The following is a 13,338-nucleotide window of genomic DNA, read 5'->3' on the forward strand; positions in this document are numbered from 1 at the left end:
TGAGTAATTACGACTATATTGTCAGTGCACTGATATCATATAATTTTTTGCGATGATTTAAATTGCGAACGATAACCACATCTGTTTGCAGTTAATGATGGCGAGGTTCTATCTCAGCTTCTATGTTGGAGAAAGAAAATAGAAACATGGAAAATGTGCGCGGCCAAAGATTTCTACTTTTTATGGCATCGCTCGTCTCATTTCTCTCGCTGGAGCTGAACGGTTCGCTCCCACTTTCTCCACCTCTGGTCACCCTCATCTCATCTTTTTGCTACCTCCTTTTCTCCACCACCAATTACTCCTCTGTGCTGTCTGAATGTGCAACAATCAGTGTTGGGACTAACGCGTTATTAAGTAACGCGTTACAGTAACTACGTTATTATTGTGGTAACGAGCACAGTAACTAGTTATTATGCCAAAACCGGGAACGCGTTACTCGTTACTGGGATTTAGATAGGCTCGTTATTCGTTACTTCGTGTGGTGGCTATCGCGGAGCTTCCACAGATTCAATAACATTAGCAAGTGGTGGAAGCCAGCAGGTGGACCAAGGAAAAGGGAGGCAAGAGGAGAGACCCGAAGCGGCCGCTGGTCCGAGAGTGTCAGGTGAACTGAACTTCAGGTAAGAAGTTATAACCTGCAGTCCATCTGGGTCAGATATGAACCAAGTTTAGGTGGAGTTTATTTTCGTTGTGCTGACTTTTTCGTACTGCGTGCTAGCTAGCATGACGGAGTTTCTATACAGCTGGGTGGTGCTATGTTACTGATGTTGAACTTTATTTTGTTCATAAGGTTAATTATTAGAGTTGCCAACCGTCCCGTAAAAAACGGAATCGTCTGGTATTCAGAGAAAATATTACGCGTTTCGTATTTAGGTGAAAAGAAACACAGTTTGTCCAGGACTTCAGCTACAATGAAAAAGACACAAAGCTGGAGTTATTCTGTGTTTACGCTGCACAGCTGCCTCTTCTTCTCTCATCCTCTCACCCTCCCTCTCCTGTTTCTACTTCAGTCATGAAACTGATCAATGATCAGCTGATCGGCTTTTCTCTCTTGTTTGTTTATCGCCCACTTTGCGCCAGAAAGAGGAAACCAGCGGATGTCGCGGTAAACAACAGCAGCATGGTTAAGCTTGATCAGCTGTTGTTAGAATTTATTTAATATTAATTTCTAGTATCAGCTGATGTTTGCTGGAGCCACAGCTGTAAAGCTGCTGGTCATGATATCGGTTTGGTTATGTGGTGAGAGGGAAACATGAAGATGAAACCAGGAGATGTCCTTACTGGATCATCAGAGCTGAACAATGATGGAGAAACAGGTTTACCTTTTAGTTAACATGAATGAGTTGAAGAGAAGTTATGAACTGTTTCTGAGAGACAAATAACACCAGGATCCTTTTTTTACTTAGCTGACAGCTGGTAACTGTGCAGGGGCGGGTCTAGCAAAGTGTTGCCAGGGGTCCATGTAGGGAATTAAAAGGGAAAGGGGGGCACAAGGAAAGACTTTCTTATTCTCATTTAAAATGTCTCACTTTTAAAAAAATAATTATCTGAGTCTTACAACAAACGATTGATAGATTGATACATATATACCATCAGAACAGTGTACATCACTGTCACAACAGTGTTTATTTTCATTCAAAGACTTTATGATTTTTCCTATAATGGCGGCCGGTCTCTAGTCAAAATGCCCGGGACGATTTTTTTGTCCCAGTCCAGCCCTGTAAGCAGCTCATCTGCAGTCTGGTGTTACCTACATCTTCCTATTCAGAAGGCAGAATTTCTGAGTACAATTGAAAGCACCACGACTGCAGTTTTTGTGTTGGATGTAAAAAGCGAGGATAGAATGGCTAGGATAGAATCAGGCGTGGGATTTCTCTCGTGGAAATGTGCACATTATTTTTTCCTTTCTATTGGTAGGTGGCACAGTGCACTTGTGGCAAGTAAGCAAGCTAGAAGACTGGCAATCTTGCTGGGTATCCAGTTACGGAAGCAACACATTAACAAGAGAATTCTGAGTTAAACCAAAGTTACTTTCCCTTGTAACTAGTTACTCTGAAAGTAACGAGTAACTTGAAGTAACTGAGTTACTTTTGATAGAAGTAACTAGTAATGTAACTAAGTTACTAATTTAAAGTAACTTACCCAACACTGGCAACAATCTCTCTCTTTATCGCTGTATATCTTCACCCCCTCTGCAAACTAATGTCCCTAAATCCCAAGCTGGTCAGCCTCTGTGTTCATCTTTTTTTGAGTGTGTGACATGCTCCTTATTGAACAGTGACCCATAAATCTCTGACCTCCTTGCAGCCTCTGAGTAAAGCACTCTGATATTAAATAATGAGACTCAGGGAGGTGATGTGGTCCTCTGTCAGGCCCCCCAGGGATGAGATGTGATATTGTTCCCATATCTGCCTCCAAAGTGGGAATTAACTATAGTCTGGATCCCAGCAGCACACAAGAAGAACACTGTCTCCAATTTGTTTGAGTAACCACTGTAGATAATAAAGCACGATGATCTTTTCTCATGCTGAGTCGTAATATTTGCTTAGACTGAACTACTCTGTGAGAAAACAGTGAGTCAGCATATTCTTAATCTATAGCGATAAGTTGGTTTTTTTCTTAATCTGTTGTGTGGCCTCTGATGAAAGCAAGAGAAATATACCTGAAGAAGAATATAATGTCCTAAAGAATTCGCTGGCTAACTTCTAGGGCTTCTGGTGTAGTCAGATCGTTATTAATGTATTTTTGTTTAGTTTAGTTTAGTTTTTAGACTTTTTCAAAATGCAGATAAATTAAATAAAAATGCAAAGTAAACAGTTTGCTTCAAGTAAATTAAATTAAATTAGATTTAAGACCCATAGGTTAAAAAAAAAACCTAAATGTTTGCCAGATGATAGCTGCTAATCCTTCTTTCTTTTTTTAAAAAACAAAACAAAAAACAAAATCTTGATTAATTGCAACTAAATCTGTTGAAATATTATTGGCCAACAGAACTCATTAAGCAAACGCCATAAAAAGGTCCAGGAAGCAAAAAAATCTTTACCTAGACTACTATTTAAATTCAGTTTTCAGATACTTTAACTTTCAGATACTGGGAACTTCAGTAGATGCTGCCATGTTTTTGGCGAAAAGCTAACAGCTTTTTGGGAACCGCCTTGTTCGTGCAAAAATACTATTTTATGTTTGTTAAACTGTGTTACTTTTGGCACTTTGTGTACATTCCACTGAAGAAGAGAGAACAAATTATTTGTTTTTATGACAAACTGCCTACAAGAAAGTCCCTAAAACTACAATTTAAAATAGTTTCTTTGCCAGCTTTTCTGTTATATGCAGACATGAGACTAAATGAATTCTTCATAGTTAAGAAGTAGTGTAACAACCAGATTACTCCCTTTACAATAGATACAAGATAAGGTCAGGATTAGACTGAAAATGAGAGAAATAAAAATATTTATATAACTGAAGAATTATAAGAAAGTAGAAGCATATATAAAGAAAGGTGAAATGAAAGGTGGATCAAAACTTTTGTACATTATTGTATTTTTAACTCTTATCTATTGAACTGAGGAGTGACAAACTGTCAGCTACAAAGAGAGCTTTTTATGAGAACAGGGCTCAAAGAGTCGACATACTTTTCACAAGCATTTATCGTCAGTTGAATTCGATTAGCTAACAAGCTAGCTAGCATCAGTGTTAATCATCTCCTCAGAACTTTCCTGCCTAATACTTTCATAACCAGTTATTAAAAACAACAAAAACAAACCTCCTTCAACACCCTTAAAGATTTAATAACAGTCCATGATTCATGATATCATGTTTAAATTTTATTGTTATTGTTTAGCTAGGATGCTATTTGAAAATGCTAGCGTGTTAGTCACAGAGCTTTGTTAGTAACTTGGTAAAGATACAGAAACTCAAGGATAAAAAGGGAAATGAAAAAAAAAAGAAAACACAAAAGTAGTCAAAAAATGTAAAATAAAAGCAATTTGATTATTTTACTGGTGACATAACAAAAATGCTTTATTTTATAGGCTAATCCCATTTACTTACCTTATTTGGTTATCACTAATAATTATTGATGAACTCAGCATAGGCTATGTTTTGCTTGTGTTATTGCCTTTTCTTTTTCTCTTTATCACTTCAGTGGTTTTTTTTAGGTTTTTTAAAAAAAAGTATTTTACACTTAAAATTCAAACAAACAATTCAGTGAATCAGTTAATGGATGGCTAAGTTAAAAGACACAAATAAAATAAATATTGTTAGTAAATATATTAATAATCAGTTTTTATTAGACCATGTGTTTCTATTTTTCCACTCTGCATTGTTCCCCAAGCTGCTGAAAGCTGATCACATCCCTAAAGACTTGCTCCATCTTCTCTGTTAGGGTGATAGGAAACTCCATCTGACCTAAGAGAGCTTAAGAGACACTGAGACAGTGTACAAGAGGTGACTTGACTCCCAAGACATCTGTTACTTTGAATGGCATCTAATTTACCTTTTGGTGCAGAGGGAAATATAAAGAAAGGGAGGTTTGTGGGAGGGAAGCATAGAAGTAAGCCTGGAAATGGGAGGTCTGTATGCATGTCTCTGTGTTAGAGTCCTATTCTGCTGCATACGTACCAAAACCCTGTGACCTTTTTCATTTGTATAAATGTAGATTATACCACTCTCTGTCTCTGACTAAAAAGTGTCCAATAAGAAATAATTAAATTTACTGCTGCATAGAAAGGTATAAATAAAAAAGAGGTTATCTCAGTGTGCCTCTGCAGTTTTCCCAACACTTAGTGGAAACACAGGAAATTGAGATTTAGGCATCAGAGGCTTGGATGACTTTTTCACTGTGCAGCAGTGTGTAGATCAACATGATCAGCGCTCGCTGAGATGTAAACTCAAGTGAGACTGTCTGAGCGCAGACTGAGCAAAGGATCTAGAAACAGCTGTTTAACAGCAGGTCGCTCAGGCAGGGTTACACACCATCATAGCAGGCTAAAGACTGACAGAGTAACTCTTTACACTGTACTTAGTTCCTATAGGAAAGAAGAAAAGCAAGCACAGGATGTGAATGGGTGGAGATGTTTTTTAGTGTAATTAAAATGATAAAAGTCTTTTATTTAGCCGTAATGGTCATTTTCATTTTCCTTTGTTATCAATTCGTTTTTTGTTGTTGTTGTTTTGTTTTTTTTGGTAAATTTCACTGTGCATTTTTCTTTTAATGGGAAAGAATTAACTTACTAATGTTATTTTTTTTATTTTCATATAAGTTAATAATACCACCCGAGGGATTAATAAAGTTTCATCTAATCTAATCTAATATTAAAAAATAATATATAATAATAATAATATAACCACAGTTCATGTTAAAACTAAATAATAGTTTATCCCCAGTATGACAACTAGCCTGTCTCTAAGAATTTGCCTGTTTCAGGATCTTGACATACCCTTTCAGGGTCAAAGGTGGCCCATAGATACCCTCTGTGGGATCAATTTCATTAGGTGTCAATGATCCTCTATATCTTGTAACAAGGTTGACAGTTGTTGGCTCTTCTTTCCACTTTTATTTCTAAACTTAGCTTCTTTAATGCATTAAAGCACCACATGTATAGCTTTTGTTATCTATCTTTTCTTTGATTAGTTTCTTTCCAAAATGAGTGAATTACAAAAAACATATCAGATGTGAAAAAAAAAATGAACATATGATGAAATCAATGTGAGAGTCCATTCATTAAACAAACTGTCACCAAGAGGCCATTCCTAAGAAATTTGCCAATGAGAGCATGTAACACAGGGACTTGGTTTTATTCCCAGTGATTAAAAAAACAGCGTATGTGTAAATGTATGTAGTCCATGTTTTTTGTCCGTCCCTTGATCTGCTAATTAGAGAGGAAGCATGGGTGCAGATTTTCTCTGCTTTGCTGCAGGAATGCAGCTTTTGCAGCCACAACTCAAACGTTTGCTCCTAATTTGAAGCTTGCTCGTCAAAGTAGGGAAGACCTCATATTGAACCAATCATGGTCTGTGTAATTTGGCATACATTTAGACAGTTATGATAAACAGATAACAGCAGGAGATGAGGTTTGAATGACACATTTTGATGTTTCTGGCTTTAATTTCAATTTGCTTATGAGATGACCAAGATCTTGTTAGCATGAATGTGAGCGAGTCTCAGTTTCTTAAACTTCCAGTGGAGTACCTCAGAGGTGTATTTTAAATTTTTGGATTAGTTTAAAAACACAATAAGAATTAGGTTTAAAGCCCTGGGTCTTCCTTAGCAAAATGAAAAAGTACATTACTATATCGAGTGTTAACGCTTGGTTTATTTGGCTTGTCCATGTGTAGTGTAGCGATCATCCATAATAAAGGCGTGTAAAAGGGTTCTCCCTGAGCTGTAATGACTAATTTAGTTCAATCATTCACAGTAAATTACTCCATTATTAGAATTGGTTAATAGATTAGTCACTTTCTACTCATCAGTCTCAGAATAACCTTCAGAGCACGGGCTTTAGTTGACCTTAAGTGACCCTGGCGGTGGAATGCATTTTGAACTTTGATCTCAAGGCGGGCCACAGTGCTGATCCTGACCTCCACAGCGAAGAGCACAGTGCAGAGGGGGACCAGAGACCAGTTGCTCAAATGACTTCAAGAGTGAGAGGAGACGTTGTTTTGGTCATTAAAAGGGAATGTGGACAGTAGACGGTGGATATGGCTGTTCTGTGTTGTGGGAACAGAACAAGCTTGTTTTGAGTTCGGTTATTGAAAACAAGCTTAGACATTTTAGCGCTTAATTGCGGAATGCAACGGTGGCACGCTTTGGTCAGCCTACTGAGGATCATGTTTAACCTGCACTGAGAGGTTTTCATAGGAAAAATACTGTCACTCGAGTTCAGCAGGGCTTAGTTGGGCTGTTTGTTGAGAGCAAACAGGAAGCCCAGAAAGACTGCTTGTGGGGTAGTAGAAGGCTTCCCACCAAAACATACAAGTCCTGTCTAGGATTGCAGATTACAGACATTATGTTATTCTTCTTTCTGACTTTTCCTTTTTTATTTTTTATGTTTAGTTAGACTTAGGATTGAATTCTTCTTTGGATATTAAAAAAATGCTGTTAAAAGGGTACCCACTCTGGCTGAACATCAGAATAACTATTTGGAAAGATAAACAATTTGTCACAGCACAATAGGTTTCAAAGAAATGGTATCAGTTCCTTCATCACCCAGAAACTGCCAGCATGCACTTGCTACATGAGGCTGGGGATTGTGGATCAGAACCCAGGACTTGACAATCCAAACATCTCATCCCGATACCTAATAGTAGAGAAAGTCCCGGTGGCTGGCTTGTGAAGGTCCCTACATGAGTATCTCTCCTCAGACCATCACTGACCCACCACCAAACCAGTCAAATTAAACAATGTTACATAATACTGTCCTCAGCTGCTCTAGACCATGTCACGTCTGTCACATGTGCTTAGGGTGAATCTGCTCTCATCTGTAAAAACCACATGGACGCCAGGGTGGGAATGCCAATTCTGGTATTCTTTGGCAAATTCCAGTCAGACTCCACGGTGCCAGGCAGAGCTCTCTAAAAGATGTTGGGCCCTCAGGCCACCCTCATGAAGTCTGTTACTGAATGTTTGGTCAGAGATGTTCACACCACTATCATGGTCATTCTGTAGGGCTCTGGCATTGCTCATCCTCCTCCTCCTTACACCAGTCCTGCTGATGGGCTAAGGCCTTCTACGGGTCTGTCCAGCTCTCCTAGAGTAACTAGAGAGCTGGAATCACCTCCATGCTCTTGAGAGTGTGTTGGGAGACACAGAAAACCTTCTGGTAATGATGCCTATTGATGTGCCAGCCTGGTGGAGTGGGACTACCTGTGCAGCCTCTGTAGAGTCCAGGTATCGCCTCATGCTACAGTAACACTGAGCCCAGCAGCAAAAATGTCAGTGGCTCCACCTGAAAAACCATTCCTGTTTTGGGGGCTGCTCCTCTAGTGCACCTGCTGTTAATTTCATTAACACCAAAGCAGCTGAAACTGATTAACATCCCCCTCTGCTACTTTACTAACCAGATCAATATCCTAAAAGCTTGACTGACTAGATGATATACTCTAAATGAAAAGTATTCCTTTACTTTTTTGTTTGGCATATCAAAATGTGTGGTACAATTTGTCCAGTTGAACTACAAATTAATTCTGAACCAGTCTGTGCGTCTACCCTGCGAGAGTCGGGGTTTCAATTAGCCTCTCTCATCCTTCGGCTGTTGCACGCTTCACCGAACCCATGTGGTGCCCAGTAAGCAGGCTGGCAGAGTGGCAGGCAGTCCTCAAGCAGCCTCCAATCCACCTGAATAAAAACACTTGACCTCCTCAATAAGGGTCACCAGTCACTTTTATTAAGGGTGCAAAGATCTGAAGGGGTGACATTTGCCCATCCATCCCGATATCCGGGTTTTGCCTAATCCATGTGTTATTGGATCCTATGCACAGTCAGTGGAGCCAGACGCTCAAATGGCCCATTGACGGGAGGGGCCATTGTGTCAGCGACAGTGAAATGTATAAGGAAAGAGCAGGGGGTTTTGTTTTTTTTATTTTGGATAAAGGTCTGTTCTGCAGACCTGAAGCTGAACCATCTAGTTTGCATATCAATACCTTCAGGCCTGAATAACTTCAGTCAGCTGATGAATGAGAGATTTGCTGCTATCTCAGGTCTCAGGGCTCTCTGCAGAGAGAGAGACATAAAGGAAACTTTTCAGCAGCGGAGAGCTCAACGACATAGCCCGGTGGTTCCCTTTACGCACTCCTCACCAGTGAATGGGATTGTGTGACTTGAAGATATTCTATAACTAGAGAGTATACACTGGGGAAAGTGAACACCACCCGCCTGTCAAACGTTAGCACGTTTTGGTTTAAAAAAATCTGCTGAGGTAACTGATCGCCTCATAACTCCTCTGAAAATGTTGCTGGCAGTGAAAGTGGCTGCAGAATTCTGAATGAAAAACCATGTGGTCTTGACCTGAAACTGCAACTTGCTCCACTTTCATCCCTGTTTTTTACTTCTTCTTTTTAATCTGTTATAAAAATCTAGCCGTTAAGCTGATAAAATCCAAACGCATGCAGTGAGTTCAAAAGAGAGCTTTGCTTAAAAAACAAGGTACTTAAAGCAACAGAAGCTGTAAAAATGGTAAAAATGTATCAAACCTGAAAGTTGCTCATGAAACTGTGCAGGGATCAGCGAGTGCACAGCGGTAGTTGACAATTCATTATGTGTACGCCAGCTTCAATTTCTGCTGCTAACACAAGTGTCATCCAAGCTTTTTCTATGTTAATGGTAATTGGATTGAACTGATACAACTGCTGATTCAAATCTAATGAAATAAGAATTTAAAATAATGCATAAATTCAAAAATAGATACATTTCTCAGGCTGCGCAGCTCTTGAAGGATTAAAGTCGTAATCAGGTCCAGCATCCTTGTGAGTACCCCCCCCCCCTCCCCCACCCGTGTATTTGTGTTTAGGTGCTTCATCGATTAAAGATGCAGGAAAGATCTATCATTTGATAAATAATATTATACAAATACGATAAGTATGATAGTGACCCATACCTGACCCCAAAGCTAAATCACAACGACGCTGGAACATGGCACCTATAAGCTCATATCTCCACCACCTATAAACTAAAGAGGCAGCTATTGATTGGTAGCATCTCCCCTCAGTGGAGGTCCCAGAGGCTGAGAATGTAATATTAATGGATCAGGAGGGTGTTGCTGTGTGTGTTTATAAGTGTGTGAGTGTGTGCATGCTTCTGCGCTCGTAGTTCAACCTGGGTGACTCCATTAACCAGCATGGCAATAGCGGTCAGCAGTTTATGGTGACCAGGATCACAGGTCAAGGGGGAGAGAAGAGGTCAAAGATTGCCATCCCTAAAAGGTCTCCAATCACCCTGGTGAATTGATTGCTTACACATCAGAAGAGCCACTGTCCTGTGTTAACTTCAAATTTAACCGCAGACGCCTGCAGCTACACGACCCCTACAAAAAAAAAAAAGCCACCCCAACTACAGGGAGTGCAGAATTATTAGGCAAATGAGTATTTTGTCCACATCATCCTCTTCATGCATGTTGTCCTACTCCAAGCTGTATAGGCTCGAAAGCCTACTACCAATTAAGCATATTAGGTGATGTGCATCTCTGTAATGAGAAGGGGTGTGGTCTAATGACATCAACACCCTATATCAGGTGTGCAGAATTATTAGGCAACTTCCTTTCCTTTGGCAAAATGGGTCAAAAGAAGGACTTGACAGGCTCAGAAAAGTCAAAAATAGTGAGATATCTTGCAGAGGGATGCAGCAGTCTCAAAATTGCAAAGCTTCTGAAGCGTGATCATCGAACAATCAAGCGTTTCATTCAAAATAGTCAACAGGGTCGCAAGAAGCGTGTGGAAAAACCAAGGCGCCAAATAACTGCCCATGAACTGAGAAAAGTCAAGCGTGCAGCTGCCAAGATGCCACTTGCCACCAGTTTGGCCATATTTCAGAGCTGCAACATCACTGGAGTGCCCAAAAGCACAAGGTGTGCAATACTCAGAGACATGGCCAAGGTAAGAAAGGCTGAAAGACGACCACCACTGAACAAGACACACAAGCTGAAACGTCAAGACTGGGCCAAGAAATATCTCAAGACTGGTTTTTCTAAGGTTTTATGGACTGATGAAATGAGAGTGAGTCTTGATGGGCCAGATGGATGGGCCCGTGGCTGGATTGGTAAAGGGCAGAGAGCTCCAGTCCGACTCAGACGCCAGCAAGGTGGAGGTGGAGTACTGGTTTGGGCTGGTATCATCAAAGATGAGCTTGTGGGGCCTTTTCGGGTTGAGGATGGAGTCAAGCTCAACTCCCAGTCCTACTGCCAGTTTCTGGAAGACACCTTCTTCAAGCAGTGGTACAGGAAGAAGTCTGCATCCTTCAAGAAAAACATGGTTTTCATGCAGGACAATGCTCCATCACACGCGTCCAAGTACTCCACAGCGTGGCTGGCAAGAAAGGGTATAAAAGAAGAAAAACTAATGACATGGCCACCTTGTTCACCTGATCTGAACCCCATTGAGAACCTGTGGTCCATCATCAAATGTGAGATTTACAAGGAGGGAAAACAGTACACTTCTCTGAACAGTGTCTGGGAGGCTGTGGTTGCTGCTGCACGCAATGTTGATGGTGAACAGATCAAAACACTGACAGAATCCATGGATGGCAGGCTTTTGAGTGTCCTTGCAAAGAAAGGTGGCTATATTGGTCGCTGATTTGTTTTTGTTTTGTTTTTGAATGTCAGAAATGTATATTTGTGAATGTGGAGATGTTATATTGGTTTCACTGGTAAAAATAAATAATTGAAATGGGTATATATTTGTTTTTTGTTAAGTTGCCAAATAATTATGCACAGTAATAGTCACCTGCACACACAGTTATCCCCCTAAAATAGCTAAAACTAAAAACTACTTCCAAAAACATTCAGCTTTGATATTAATGAGTTTTTTGGGTTGATTGAGAACATGGTTGTTGCTCAATAATAAAATTATTCCTCAAAAATACAACTTGCTTAATAATTCTGCACTCCCTGTATATCCAGCTCCAGCCACCAACTTTAGTCAGTTTTTGGCACACACTTAAAACAAGTGTGTGCCAAAAACTGACTGAACATGTGTCTACGTTCAAATGACTACAGCGCATTTAAAACTGCTGAGAGGCTTTCTGCAGTTTTACGCTGTTAGAGCCAGAGTCACTTTGAAGAAAGCATTTTCCATCATGGACAAACGTATAGTTTGACATCCTGGTGAATTATCTTAATGCTGAAAGTTAGATGGGAATATTGATGCCTCTCTCACATCTGTTCACTAAATATGACGCTAAAGTCAGCAGATGGGTAACATAGTTTAAACTCCAGGAACTGACTGACTAACACTCTGGGGGATACAGTCAATTTTTCGGGTCTTTTGTGGCCAGGATGTCCTGATAGTAGATAACAGATATTCAGTTCCAGACTTCCTGTTCCATGTGCCATTTATTCCTTTTGAACAAGGATAAATTCCCCAAAAGCTTATACAGAGCTTAGTCATCAGGTGATGGCTGGTTGTTGATGATTTGTGAGAGAAGGAGAGCCGAACGATTGAAAAAGAAGGTTTACAAGGTGGTGGTGAGACCTGCTATGAAGCACAGGGGGATTGGCTGAGCTGAAGGTGGCCGAGCTGAAAAGTTAATAAGATTTTAATTGGAAATGATCATTGGACAGGATTAGAATTCAATTTATCTAGGAGAGATAATTCAGGCTGAGCAGTAAGATGGTTTGAACATGTGCAGAGGAGGAAAACTGGCTATACTGGACAAAGGATGTTGAATATGGAGCTGCCGGGTAGGAGGAAAAGAAGAGGAGAACTACAGTAATGCAGAGGGTTGATGTGACAGAGTAGGATGGTAGAGATAGGGTTTGATGGAGGCAGATGATTTGCTGTGGCGACCCTTGAAGGGAGCAGTCGAAAGAAGGCGACGGTGATGACTCTGTGATTATCATATTTCATCATATGTGATCTCTTTTCTGATCTCCAAAACGATTGCTTATTTCTATCAAACCAAACCTTTTTCAAATGTGATTTGAGAAGCTTTTGCATAGTTGCACGCATATATCTGTTACTAAAGATGAGCACAGTTTAGACTGAAAACTGGCTTGATTAGTAGGCTTTTTCTAAATTTAACAAATTTAGCCTACCAGCACATTTAAACCGCACTAATTAGACATGACATTACCTTTTCACTCTAACCCTAACATTTTTATTATTAAGTAATGATAATGACGATAATGATCTAAAAAAAACTGCCAGTGCAGTAAAAGCATGCCTGGAAAGAAAAACGCTATCGTAGATTGGCCTCACCAGAGCTTGAACTTCAGCAATGTGGGATCATCTAGATGGAGAACAAAACAAAAGGCCGCCGACATCTAAAGAAAAGCTTTAAATGTCCTTCAAGAAGCCCGGAGAACGATTCCTAAACACTACTTTAAGAAACGACAAAAAAATATTGCCTAAGAGAGATCAAACTGTGTTGAAGAATAAAGATGATCATACTGTTTTTGCCTTGTATAATCTATTTTTGTTTGAATAGGCACAACAAAATGGATAGATGTCTGCCTGGATACTATATTCCCATTTATGTATTCATATATTTCAATAAACAGCTGCACCTATTTCCGTGGTGCAGCTCAAGACTTTTTGCATAGTACTTTACAGTAGCTGTGATGGATGTGGAACAGAGGCTAGCTGTGGTGTGAGATCATGACTGCTGAAGTGCCAATCTCATTTTAAAGC

Source organism: Rhamphochromis longiceps, linkage group LG8, assembly GCF_057381845.1.
Source record: "Rhamphochromis longiceps isolate RC_006_pf linkage group LG8, R_longiceps_female_GT1.1, whole genome shotgun sequence".
NCBI lineage: Eukaryota > Metazoa > Chordata > Actinopteri > Cichliformes > Cichlidae > Rhamphochromis > Rhamphochromis longiceps.